This window comes from Protopterus annectens, chromosome 1.part1, assembly GCF_019279795.1.
Source record: "Protopterus annectens isolate FY-2018-M chromosome 1.part1, PAN1.0, whole genome shotgun sequence".
NCBI lineage: Eukaryota > Metazoa > Chordata > Ceratodontiformes > Protopteridae > Protopterus > Protopterus annectens.
Genome location: NC_056726.1, coordinates 448,891,329 through 448,904,445, shown reverse-complemented (window position 1 = coordinate 448,904,445; position 13,117 = coordinate 448,891,329). Strand labels below are relative to the sequence as shown.

The 13,117-nt window shown below is 37.6% G+C and overlaps 1 protein-coding gene across 1 annotated transcript in view; it reads right to left on the bottom strand.

Annotated features, from left to right (window-relative positions):
- The window catches only part of GNG4 (G protein subunit gamma 4), a 938,259-nt gene that overhangs the window by 73,653 nt on the left and 851,489 nt on the right, over positions 1 to 13,117 (bottom strand). The gene's annotated exons all lie outside the window — the stretch shown is intronic.

The window sequence follows — 13,117 nt, the reverse complement described above, 5'->3', positions numbered from 1 at the left end:
TCCCTTTCATCTTTCTTTCTGCTAGATACCAAAAAAAAATCCTTTCTTTCTTTTCTTGATGCCTTTTGCTGCCTCCCTTTCAGTTTTAACCTTTGTTGTCCCTACCATCTTTGTTGCCTCCTTTTACTGTGCCTTTTTCACCTTCCTGAAAATAGATGGATGCCTGGATGGATATGGATATGTTAACATCTCACAGTTTGTGAAAAAAATCAATAAATCATAACCGCTTGAAATTCAGATTCATCTGACAACAGAAGCCAAATACGCTAAAGAAAACTTCACTTAATATTAATCAAAATAAGATATCATCAAATATATGAAAGAAAAAAAAATTATAGTACGGGCTTCATTCTCCTATTCTATACATATATTTAGGGAATCACATCATTCAGCAATAGTTATTTGCGCAAGTCTTTTTTTTTTTTTTTTTTGCCATATTTGTTGGAATTAAGACCACCAAGCTTGCCTTTGCAGAAGTGATATATCTCCTCCCCCTTATGCGGTGTGTCTTTTCTGCAGAGGCAGCTGGTGGCTTCCAATCACAGGGGGGCTGCAAGAGACAGCTGGATGGGTGGGGCCAATGGGAAGGGGGGTGACCAACTAGAAAGGGGCAGGGCTATGCTAAAAATGCAAAAATTGGGACTTTAATTAAATACGCTGCCCTGAGTGCCAAACTGTCATTATGAGAGTCCAATCAAGACAAAATGAAGTTTAGAAGAAAAAAAATATTTCAGTGCATTGGCTATATGACAACTTACTTAATATCTAGATGGAAACAAAAAGGTTGTGAGGCATGAAAAATAAATTACTTTTTACATACATTACTGAAATGCCAGTCAAAATCAAGTATAAAAAATAAGCAGCACTCAACTCAAACCACTTCTCCTTGCACTGCAGTTGTAATTATAATTTATATTCAACTTTATAAAAGTACCAAGTAACATGCTGAAAGTAGCAATTTCTGTAATACGCCCACTTGTAAAAATGTTTCTTAGCCAAAAAAGACCTGCTACCTGACAACTATTTACTTTTTTATGGGGAAAACATGATCATAATAAAAAATGAACAGCAAACAAGAAACAAGCTCAAGATAAATTGCTTAAAGGATTACTGCACAGGTTATGGACCACACATGCTAGATTGGCATTCTGTTTAGTTTACGGGTAAAGCCTGCAAAGATGACTGCAAATCTCCAACAAATGTAATGAGCTTCTGAAAATACTGTAATCCTGTCCTTTATTGCAAATACAGTCATATGCATTTCAATACCCAAGGCATATATGCTATATAGTTATGTAAATATTCTCTGCATGGCAACAACAACAAGGCTTTCAATGTTGGTAATTCTTTAACAGTATGCTTATTAAAGCTTACTTGCATCTTAGAGTCTCAGACAAGCTTACCTGATGGTCATTAAAGCATTGCTACTTAAACACAGAGCAACAGGCACTGCAACAACATGCACTTTCTGAATAAGAAGAAGCATAAATCAACAGTATAAAAATATGACAGAAAATCAGAACATTCTGCAAAATCAGGGACAGATGAAAAGCCACTGTAGTACTTGTGTCTAACTCGGATGGGGGGATCCTCTGCAGACTTAACACTGCATAACTGCTCCTTGCCTTGCTTGGACACATCCAGAGTCACTACGTGGGGGAGTGGGATACAACAAGTATGTCACAATTTGAAATGTCTCTGGCTGACGGTAATGGCTCTGACACATTTGTCATGCCTCTCAACCTCAGAGCAAGAAATCTGGACAAAGCCAAAAATAGAATTAGGACAAAGGCCCAAAAATTAGGACAATTTTTAAATATTGTTCTTATAAACTTAGGAAGATATTCAGGTTTTGCATTAGTATGAATTTTCTGAAGGGTATGCAGTCTGAAACTCAAATGTCTGTCATTATTTTCTAACTTCAATATTTAATGATTTGCCACTAATTTGCCAGAAAACCACAATTTTATGAAAAATGGACCAAAAACATGATGCGAAAATATAAAGTTTTTAATATAAGTACTGTTAACTTGAGCAGCTGACAAAATAAGAGAATCTACATGCATTTCTGAAATTAAAAGTAATCTATACCTCTGATCATTACAATTATTTATTAATAAGGCCAAATATATTGGGAGAACATAGAAACAGTACTAAAAATTGCTCTTGTATAAACTTAGACAGTTGACAGAATAACAGGTCTTGCATGCATTTTTCTGAAGGTATGAAGTCTGAAACTCAATGTCTATCATTAATTAGTGACTTCATTCCTAAATGATTTGTCAGAAAACCACAAATGTTACGAGGAACAAACCAAAAATAATAAGAAAAATCTATTCATTCTACAAAAATCTGGACAGTTGAGAGGTATAGTTCCGCCAGGGCTGTCTGAGTTTGCCGCCCTTCCCCCCACAAAATCATGGTTGAATGGGGCTTTCCTCCTGCAGCTATTCCAATGTCCCATTACTTGGCTATTTCATCCCATTTACCATAAACACTGTAATGTGCATATTGCTTTACTTCTATGATGATTTGGATTTCATTTAAAAGTTTTATTTTACATTTTACAGCACAAACAGTAATAGACATCTGCTAAACTAAGCAATATAGTCTCACAATGAAAAAAGACTTAGCATTAAAACTTCTCTGCCCTTGAAACTCACATTCATTGAAACAGCATTGAAACCCACATTCAAAGAAAATACATCTGGCCAGTGGCAGATAAAGATTAACTTTGGGCTGATTTCAAATAATAGGCCCCTTGCACAGGAAACATACATGTGTTCTGTAATATACCTTCCTGACTGTATTATATTATATTCCTTGTATAATACAGTACAGTTGTTAGAAGATGTTTTAAATTTATTGTTTGGAACATTTTTCCAGTAAACAATGAAAACAATGCATGCACCAATAATGACAAAACTGCCCAATTCAGAACATTTCCATCATAAAGGTCTACTCTACAATCCACCAGTATTAGTAAATATGCACAATCTCTGCAGAAGTAAAAGTCATCTAAATAACTCCACAGTAAAGAGATCTGTAACAAATGAAGAGGTTTCTGCTAGCAAACAACATTATATTTCAATGTTTCATCTACCAATAAAGTGCCTGTTGCCCTTGAGGAATAAATTTCCTATGTCACATAAAAAATGATAAGCTAGTAATATTGTAATAGGGGATGGATGGCAAACTGATAACAGGAATAGGTATCTCCACCAAAGAGGACATTCTCACGACTGTAGCATCCACCCAATTTAAAAGTACAACACAGTATAGCATCAGCAATGCATCTATATACTGTGGGAATAGAACCCACAGCCTTTTCCATCAAAAGCAAGTACACAACCTGTTGTGCTATTAACAATGCACACAGACTCAGCATAAGCAGCACTAAACTTCTTTTCAAGCTCTCAGCTCCTTGTAAAACCCACTCAACACTCAACTGTATCTCTCAACTTTGAAGCACAAGAAATCTGGAAAAAGCCAAAATTTATGGAGGGGGGATAAAAGCCCGAAAACTAGGGACACATTTTAAACATTGCTTGTATAACCTTGGCAAGTTACTAGAATAAAATGCTGTCTTACCGCTATGTATTTCACTGCCAAGTCTTGAACCCAGGACCCTGTGCACTACAGTCAGAGCAACATAACACTATGCCAAATCAGCTGCTTCTTGAAAGACAGCTATACTGAAACTTAACTGGCTATCATTTAGTGAATTCAGTTCTCACCATAGCTCTGAATGTCTTAGCACAAAACACCTAGGCAAAGCCAATAATGGGGGAATACAACCCCCTAAACATATTCAGTGAATTCAATTTTCACTGTAGCTCTCAGCCTTTTAGCACAAAAAACCTGGACAAAGCCAACAATGATCTTATAAACAGAAAATTGCTAGAATGAAAGGTTTTGTGTTACCATGTACTTTCTGAAGAATATGAAGTCTGAAATTCAAATGCCTGTCATTATTTTCCAGAAAACCACATATTTTATGAGGAACAGAACAGCAATATGAAGCAAAACATTCACAAGTGGTGGCGGGTAGGGAATTCAAGCTCTTGCTACCTACTCCCAAGGTACAGGGTTTGAGTCTAGCCACTACCAGGTATATTTCCTGAGTTATTGTAGTAAATGGGGGCATCACACACACACACACACACACACACACACACACACACACACACACACACACACACACACACACACACACACACACACACATATACACACACACACACACACACACACATCAGTACCTGACCTTTCATTCAGCAAGCACAGCAGTCCAAGCCAACTCAGTTTCAGCAAGTGTTGCATAACTGCCATTTCCTTCATAAAGGCATAGTCGTTTCTCAAGCATAAGCCGCCAGTAAAAAGCCTCAGCTCTGTTTAGCTCTCATTCAGCTAGTTCTGGTTCCAGTCTGTTCAGAATGCCAAGCATGCATGCATGCGAGCACAGACTGCAGACCTTGCAGTCCGATCCCCTTCCAGTCTATGCAGCTGTAACTGCCACAGACGTCCGGGGCATCTGTGAGACTGCTGCCTTATTCCATATCCGGACTGGTTAAATAGCAGTCTGGATTCAAGTTTCCACTCATGCATGCATGAGTTTTGGGATTTTTTTTATTTTTGGTTTTCAGCTGGGGGGGTTGCGGTCCTGCAGTCCAATAGGACAAGTTGCCACTGCTTTTCTGACAACAAAACAGTGACTTCAGTATTACTAGTACTTAGCATAGGGAAGTCTGTCTTCCACATAAACATTCCAATTTTCTGTCGTTTGCAAATCCCAATTTGTGCATTTGTCGTTTTATGTTTTAGTCATTTTATTTGTTGACCAGCTAATCATACAGGTCCTTTTTAGGGAATACTGTCTACTAAGTGAGTAGCTCATACAGTAATTAAATGGAACCAGACGGATTCAACCCCTGTACACTGGACTACAGAAAGCAGCCCAATAACAGGTCAGGACCTTACTTTTCTGCCCCAACTCCAAATTTGCACACTTGACTGCTGGGGGAGGGATTAATCTATGCTCATGCCTTTATGTTATAAGCACCAGAGACAACATATGTTCAAAGAAAAAAAACACATTTTGATATCAGTATAACTCTACAGTACCTGCAAAGCAATGCTCAGTGACTACTCAGTCCCTACAAAATTCAGTACAACTCTGTCTTATATGGATTAACAGTTTATAACAGTCCGTAACATAAACTGCAACATCGTTTTCCACTTTCCTTGCTCATGCAGTTAATTCTTCTCCATTTAAAGGTATCCCTCACAATATTCTATCTGCTCACTCCAGTATTCACTCATTTTCCTGATCAGTGAGATCAACTGCCTTCCTTTTCCCATAATTTCTCCTGTTTCCATGCATTGTCTTCAAAGGAAAAAGTCTTTGTGACACAGCTGGCAATTTGGTGCAATGAATGATGTTCCTGCCTTACTATGCTTATTTTTCCATGTTAATTCCTGAGAGATGTAACTTCTATGTGGATTCTGCAGATACTACATGTGTCTGCAGGAGTTTTCCTGGGGTTTTGATCCTAAAGACATGGAGACAGGTGAAATGGCAATCCTCTCAGATATTTATAGATTCAGGTGTGTGTGTGTGTGTGTGTGTGTGTGTGTGTGTGTGTGTGTGTGTGTGTGTGTGTGTGTGTGTGTGTGTGTGTCATGCTGAGCAAGTATCCTGTCCTGAATCGGTTCCATGTCTCGTGGCCATTGCTTGCTGAGGTTCCATGCCTTCTGCTTGTTGTTTTTAGTGTGGGCTCTGTCTCCCACGTGATCCCCAAACAAGATGAAATAGGTATTGGAAAATGAATATCCAAATCAATTTAATGTGTTCACCATGAAAACTTAAAGAAGTTAAGTATAGAGGTCAAACCCTTAGGGTTTTATCCCTTAAAACACTGAATATTAGGAGTTACCACCTTAAAGATTTGTCCCTTGAAGCAGGAAGTGTAGAGGTCTGCCCCTTATTTTATCCCTTAATGCAGTACAGAGGTTGGCCTTTTCAAGCAGTTGAATGTTTTGTTTCTGAAACAGGGAGGAGGTCTGCCATTAAAATGAAGTGCTGAATTTATAAGTAGTAGAGTGTTTTGTATGAACTGTATCAGGAAATCACTTCAAAGTGTTGTTGGACGCAGAGTTGGATTTGTGCTAGAATCATTTCAATTTTCCTGAGATGCATCAATTCAAACAACAAGCTAATATCTTGATAAGTACTTCAGACTCTCTGTTAAGTTTTCTCTTTGTTATTATATTATACAGGTTATTTAACTATGTTTGTCACAAATTTTATAATAGTTCAAGTCTTTATCCCTGACACCTCAACTTCCAGATTATTCTACCATACAAAACCATCCTTTCCCTCTAAACACTCCACAATAAGCCTTCTTAAAAACAGCTCCAGCTATATGAACATCTTTCCAATAGATATTTGTAACATCCCTAGTCTTACAGTCATTCCTTACTACCTTCCAATCTAGATGCTCTAAACCAGGGCTGCCTAAATGTCTCTTACTGTCCTACAGGAATCTCTTGTATTTACTGCTTTTCCATCTCTTATGGTAGTCATTGCTCATGGCAGTTGTTATTTCGTTTTGTTGTACTTAGACAAATTATGTTAAACTTATTACAGACTGTTTTGTATACCTAATGTGATAGTTTTTTTTTTTCGTTTGTTGGAAGTATACACTTGGTAAAGTTGCTTGTTCCCCTCTATTAACCAGTCTCCCTTGAATTTTCATTCTTGTATATTACTGTTTCATTGGAACAATTTTCCTCTGACCTCGATCATGGTTGAAAAATGTCAACTGACCAGACCACTCCATTAACCAGCAAATGAATGAATAAATAAACTGTGGAATTTTGAAGCAAGTATAAAAGAAGCTGACAATTTTATGATTATATTTGAAAACTAGTAGTTTGTCACTATAGAAGGTGAACATTTGAGATGTTATCATATAATGTCATTTTAAAGAATATGCTGCAAGAAATGAGACAACAGCAAGTCAAAAGTTTTGCAGCCGCACCAACGGTTGAAGTACATTTTACATCAGTATGTATTTAAGTTGCTCCAAGAAATGGGAACAAAGGAACAATAAATAATAGGCAAGCAATTGTGTGGACCATAAGATGCCTAGCCAAACACATCTTTAAAGAGACATTCTTATGAGTTCTTTTCACCCTTTTCAAGCACATAACAGTGCCCACCTCCCAAATTAATGTCTGCCCATCCAGTCATCTAGGCAGCCAAAATAGAGCTTTGTTTGACTTGTAGTGGTAACTAATTCCATAGGCTAGATATTAGCTGAGTTAGGAATCTATCCAATCAGTGAGTCCTTGTTTATTTGCTGGTGTATATTTTAACCCCTAGTGTGGTTGTTTGTAGAACTATTGGTTTTGAGAAGAAACTGGATGTGTGTTTCTTATGGCTCGAAAATTTAGACACAGGTCACCTCAGAGCAACTGGTTGGTAAGTGAGTATAATATAATGAAAGTTTTGCCGATCTGTCAGTCTAGCTTAAGGATCTAAAGCCTTTAGTTTTCTTGGTTAAAAATCTTTGGGACCTTTCCAACTGAGTGATATGATTAAGTTTATACATGCCAAAGGTGGCATTATATGCAATGAGTCAGGTAAGTGAAGAGTACAATGGCAGGATGACTTCTATGGATCTGGAAGATATTCCCTTGTAACTTAACTCATCCAGATAGAAGGATTTCCTTACTATGGTAGAAACACGATAATTTAAAGAGAGAAAGTGCTCCTTATAAGTACTGTATTTGTCTGAAGGGAAGTACCACTTAAAAGATATGAGGTGGGAGCAGCTGTTTTGCCAGGTACTGCTGCTCTGTACTTTTTTTTACTTTTAGCTTGAGACCATTGTCGGTGGCCATGGTGGTGCAGTGATTAGCATTGTCACCTCATAGCAAGAGGTTCTCCGGTTCCATCCTCGGTTGGGGTGCCTTCTGTGTGGAGTCTGCATGTCCTCCCTGTGGTTGCGTGGGTTTCCTCCAGGTGCTCTGGTTTCCTCCCACATCCCAAAGACATGCTGTAGGTGGATTGGACACTCCAAATTGGCCCTAGGTGTAAGTGTGTGTGTGTGTGTGTGCCTTCCATGGAAGGTTGGACGCCGGGCTGGCAACCCGACACCGTAAAAGTCCACTGCCAATCATGAGCGGACAGGTGATCCACTGTGGCGACCCCTAACCGGGAAAAGCCGAAAGAAGAAGAAGAAGAAGCTTGAGACCATTGTCGTTGCACCAGATATGTGCATATTCCAGATTTTGCTGGAGCTGCTTAGGATCAGTGGATGAGTCAATAACAGTGCCCAGCTTGAAGTGATCTGCAAACTTATTCAACTGCACTTCTGGAATATTGGACTGGATATCTGCAAAATAAATACTAATCAGGAGAGAGCCCGGTACTGATCTCTGTGGTACCCTATTAGTTACAATTTTGCATGCAGACAGGATATCAGCAACTTTTACAACTTGGCATCTCTTGGATAGCAAATCTGTAATCTGGCAGACAATGTAAGGGTTTACAATAAGTTTGTCTAATTCTTCAGTAATGTCAACATGGGGAATATGATTAAAAGTCATAGCCAGTTCAAGATAAACATTGGAATGATCCGTGTCCACAGCTTCTGTAACTTTTTCAATGAAGCTTACCATGATTAGCAGATAAGACCTGCCCTTCACTAAACAGAACTTTTTGGAGTCTAGATGAGTTAAGTTGCCTATGTCTGTATAAATGACTTCTGTTATGATACATTCCATGGGATTGCATATAAGGTTGCTGAGGCTGACACTTCTATAAATACCTCTCTTTAGAGGGGTCACCCTTGTGGATGTGAGTCACAGTGGTTGTTTTCTAGGCACCAGGCATAAATGCTGGGGTTAGGCCGAGGATGAACAGTTTAAGAAAAGACTTTGACAATTTATACTTGGCACTGATGTCCAGTCAGTCTGGTCCCACGGACATATTAATTTTAGCCTCTGGCAGAGATTTTAAGACGTGTTCCAAAGTGATTTCAGGGGAAACTTAATTTTCAGATTTAGTGGAGGCAAGAACATCGGTAAGTGGGTAAAGTTAGCATTAAATTTGTCTGTGACTATATTGCTGATATCCTTGGGATCACAATGTATGACATTATTATGGATGAAGCTGGTGTATTGATGGACATTATTCCTTAATTTCCAGATATAACCAAAGAATGATATGCAATTTTCTTAAGTATTTGTAGCGACCACAAACTCATGCTCTGCTTTATACAGTGATGTCAAGTTCTTTGCTGGTATGTTTCAGTGTATTCTTGAGGTTGGGCAATGGGGTTTCCTTACAACTTTTCATTATTTGTCCATTTTTTGTTATATAGTTTTTCAATACATTAGTTTCACCAACAAGACTTATTCTTGAATTTAGCATTATATCTAGGATAGATTCCCTTTTCTATGCAGCTGTTTAAGTGATGGCAAAAATCAGAGGTGAATGCTGCCACCCTCATAGTTAGGTACATTTTGGGGGGATTGTTGGGGATTTTGTATAGGTCTTCTACAAGCTGAAGTAGGTTTACCCTGGAGATGTCCCTAAATATGGTCTCATTTAGCTGTGGAGTGGCAATCACTAGGCCTGGTAGTGAAGATGACTGATTTGCGTACAGATTTAACCAGGGTTGTGGAGATGCAGGGTAGGATACATACAAGGGTCTAGGTTGGTAAGGAGTACATTAAAAATATTAGTGCCTCTAGTAGGTAGTTTTACAATTTGCTTGATATCATTGGTATTAAGAGTCTAGGAAAGGGTACAGGACATTTGGACCCCACCGATTCGCCCCCAACCGATTCCACCCCGGACAGTTGGACCTCAGTAAAAATGTAACCTAAGTGAAACCAAAGCACATCGAAGCAAAAATAGAAATGAAAGACTGTCTAAACATTCTTAAAATTGATTTAGAAAGTATTTCTTTTCTATTTATGTGCTTCGACTACACTTACTTTAAACTAAGTGCAAATTGGAACTTTAATTATATATACAAAAACAGTAAGTGCCAAAAAAAAAAACGTTTGCTGACTAATTCGGAAGTTCACGGCATTAACTAGTCCGGAATTTCTGTATAACAATAACATCATTATTACATAAAAATAAAGAAAAGTAGCGATAAAACAACAAGGATTAAAAATAAATTATATTTAAAAATGAAAACATAATGGGCAGTCATTTTGACAGATGCCTGCTTTGATGTTCTGTTTGTTTCCCTGCTGAAGTTAATGGGCTGTGAGTGTAAGCTGTAGAGGCACTGAGCATTGTGATAGTGAAATTGATGTTTGGCCCTAGAATTTCACTTCTAAGCTTTGAACTACTTGTTGATACTTTTTACAAATAAATTCTTGAGTCCTTAAAAACAGTGTTTTTCTTAGGAATGTTTGTGCACTGTAGATGGATTCAACTGTATTGTGTGTATGCTTGTCTTTGCACTCTGCAATCAAGTCAAGTCCTCTGCAGCACTACACACTATCAATGTTGCTGGAAATCAAGAGTGTTTGCATTTACTCATACATCCATATCCACTTTCCTGAGGTTCTGATGTGCTTTGATTGTAGACGGTGGGAAATGGTAAAAATTGCATGTTACTGCTTGAGCTTTGGTAGTAGTATAAACATTCAAGATGAAGAAGGCATATTAACCTGAATAAAATATTGATTTTATTTAATTTTAAAGAAATTATTTATAGTAGATAATAGATTAGTTAACATATCAACATAATATAAAATAAAAAATATATATTTAATTGATGGAAAACATATGGCATAAAGTATGTTATAAAGTAATACTAGTCATGATATGTTAAAATATAACACTAGTTATTATATGTTAAAGATTTAAATGTTATATTTAATCTAACCAATTTAATAATTAAATAAAATAAAAATATTAATAAAAAATATATTTACAATGAAAATTTAACAGTGTTATCATTGAATAATTGAGTAATTAATAACTTAATGATAAAGTACTTAAAAGAATATATTTGGGGTCAAATAGTCTGGGGTCGAACTGTCCACTAAAAAATCACATATACAATACATATAAATTTATACATAAAATTGTATAGCAATGCATTGGGGTCGAACCGTCTGGGGTCGAATAGTCCTGCTTCCCTAGGAAATACAGAACATATTAATTTTTAGAGATGTAAGTGTGCCAATCAATGCATGAGTAGCTGAAGTCCCTTAGCAAGAAGGTATTTGGTTTGATATTTGTGTGGCATTAACGGGGATCAGTAGCTAGGAATGAAGTATTAGCTGAATTTCTATGGTGATTTGGCTCTCAGGGATGGTGTTTCTGACAGATACAGACACAGATACAGATACAGACAGATACAGATAAAGATACAGACACAGATACAGGTACAGATATTGATATAGATACAGATACAAATACAGATACAGGTTAAGGTACAGATACAGATATAGGTACAGATATAGATACAGATACAGGTACAGATATAGCTACAGATAGAGATACATATATAGATACAAATATAGATACAGGTACAGATACAGAAGAATCACAAGTACAGATACAGGTATGGCTATAAGTATAGATACAAATACAGATATAGTTACAGATACAGACACAGATACAGATAAAAATATATATACAGATACAGATACAGGTACAGATATAGATATAGATACAAATACAGATACAGGTACAGTTACAGATATAGATAAATACAATCACAGGTACAGGTACAAATACAGATATAGATACAGATACAGATATAGTTACAGATACAGATATTCCCCCACAGCTAAACAAGGGCTGAAGGAATGGTAGGTGCTAAACGCTGGTATACGGGGAATGCTGTCACTGCACTGAAACTGTGTCCCAGTAACTGCAAAAATATGAATCTGTTTGAGTTGCAGGAGGACCTCAAGTTCTGGCATCTATATAAATTCCTAGGACTGTGTCGTGATATCACCATGATGTTATCCAACTCTGAGTTTGTCATGTAGTAATGTATGGACATGGGTTTTTCCTGCTAGAAGCCTTTTTAATGTTGTCTCCTTTTCACTGGATGTTACATCATTTCTCCATTCAGCATCCTTGTCAGTCCAACAGGATCTTCATACATACTTCTCTAAAATGTATTGAGTTATTGTATTTTGAGTAGTTTTACTCTTTCTGGTCATCAATGTATTGCTTGTTTTGTACTTTTCTTTCATATTTCTGTGTATACATTCTGAGCTCTTCTGCTTGTGCTGAACCATCCATCCATCCTCAACACTTTTTCCCATTTTTGCACATGTGGTTAGGGTTTCAATTCAACAGTGACAATAATCTGGAGCCAAAGTTTACACCACTGGGTGGCTAGCCCTGCCGCAGTAGTTCATCCATATCACACAATCGCACTCACACCTAGGGCCAATTTACAGTGTCCAATCCACATAATACATGTCTTTGGAATGAAACCAGAGCACCCTGAGGAAACCCACATGAACACAGGGAAGACAGATTCCACACAGAAGGTACCCCAGCTGAGAATCGAACCGGGGAACTTCTTGCTGTGAGGTGACAATGCTAACTGCTGCACCACTTGTGGATGATATTTTAAGTTTATTATTATCACTAGTGTATGATGCCCTGAGATTTCAGTTACTGGCAAAGACTCTTGCCACCCCTATAGTACCTTTTTTTAGGCAATATCACAAGGACAAAATTCCTGACCTAAAAATTTCATCAAAAAACAACCCCAAGGTTATGCTGGTAAATGCTAGGAGTCTTAGCATGAAATTGCACTCACTGGAAGAAGTTCTCACCTTGGAAGGCACTGACATCTGTGCAGTCACAGAAACATGGCTCAAGGCTGTGGGCAGCACCCTGGCAATACCGGGTTGCACCTCCTCCTACCACATGTTCAGACCACAAACAGAAGGCGTGAAAACTAAAGGAGGTGGTGTATCAATATTCATTAAAGATAAATACACCTCCGATTGGTTAAACAGTATGATTCCCTGGAGACACTTCAGGTGCAATTAACTGTTGGTAGGACACCTATTCAATTCATTGTCAGCTACAGCCCCCCCACTCCATGAA